The following is a 1701-nucleotide window of genomic DNA, read 5'->3' on the forward strand; positions in this document are numbered from 1 at the left end:
TCAAAACTATATTCTAACGTTCTTGTAACCACGAAAATTTCAACATTTTCTAATTAAAAATTGGATAAACCCTAAGTGAAACCGACCCGACATATCATATAAATAAGTCGTTTTCGATTTTCATGGTTAGAAAAAGTAAACCGAAACCGAACCAAGCCAACGAAACATATCCATATAAGTAAATCTGAAAACCAAGCAATGAAGCACCATTGTTAACCGGCTCATAGAGTGGGACATATGCACGTGGATGATTGAGCCATGTTGGTGGCCACTAGGCAGGCAATAGCCTTTAGTGTTTCATGTCCCACATCCACCTAATCCATCTAACCTTTTTTACTCCTCTTTTTCCTCCTAAACCCCTATTCATACCTAATATCGTGTCGTAACGTGCACCGATTCCTGACCATAGAACGATCGAAGGCAGCAAAAGAATCTTAATTGAATGTAAGCCTTTTTGCTCGATTTTTTTTTATTAGCGTCGAGAACTCGAAAATACCTTTATTTATAGTAGAGATATCTATTCACCTTCCGAGAATACTCAGTTATTTTTTTTGCTCAATTTTCTTACTAGGGTCGAGAACTCGAGAGAACACCTTTATTTATAGTAGAAATATCTATTCTTCACCTCGAGAGGTTGCTCAAAAATTTTTTTTTTTTTGCTCGATTTTCTTTCTTACTAGGGTCGAGATCTTAAAAACACCTTTGTTTATAATCAGGGGCAAGGACGAGAATGGAAAAGGCTTCCTCGTCACTACTCTGTAGATATCTTTAATTTATAAGTATTTTAAAACAGTTCAAGCTACCCAATTAATGTCGATTGAAATAATTGGTTTGAAATCAAGAAAATTACAAGTAAACTTCATCCGCCGCTCTTAATTTATGATTTTCAATAGCTTCTTCAACTTCCCGATCTTATTCAATGTTACGTCTTGTAATAACATGTTCAACTTTCATTGTGATACTAATGGTGCATTAGTCTCATTAAAGTGAAGGACAGGCTGTTCGAAATAATCTTTAGCCAATATGCGCTTAATATGAACCAAGACATCAATCATGCAATATAAACTTCAAGAAATATGGAAAGAAAATGTTGTTCAAATTATCACAAGACGTTGCAATTCAGTCAAATTAAAGAAGAATAACTTCATTATTCTTCGATGGTTACAAATTTTAGATGAATGATAATTTAGAGTTATTATATTTCTTTAATGTATTTTAAGACTTTTATTTACTTTTATTTATTTACTCTTAAAATGTCTGGCGTAAGGTCTAAGCTTGAGGCTATATAAAGTCATAAAAGGTTCTATCTAGTTTAAGTGGTATGTTTATAATCATTCAAGCTAGACATGATCGATTTTACTTGTCGAGTGATTTGAATTTCAAACAAGTATTCTTGCCTCGAGATATTCGATCAACAAGATAATCTGAATCTTACTTCCCTTGTAACGATTCCTTATCAATGCTTCTCATAACAAATTGCAGACATCATTTCTTGGTCTGTCGAAACGAAATTGATTCGATCGATTGATAGACTCGTTTCCGTTCTCCTTGGAACATCTTCTCCTAATTTAGACATGGAAGATCCATTTCAAGTCAATGTCATTCTTTTCCTCAATCATCAAAATCTTGTGGTTCACAGGCAAACATGGTCAACTCTTCACTTGAATAAAAAAAAAAAAAAAAAAAAAAAAAAAAAAAAAA

The sequence above is a fragment of the Cucurbita pepo genome, chromosome LG02 (genome assembly GCF_002806865.2).
Source record: "Cucurbita pepo subsp. pepo cultivar mu-cu-16 chromosome LG02, ASM280686v2, whole genome shotgun sequence".
In the NCBI taxonomy this organism is placed as follows: domain Eukaryota; kingdom Viridiplantae; phylum Streptophyta; class Magnoliopsida; order Cucurbitales; family Cucurbitaceae; genus Cucurbita; species Cucurbita pepo.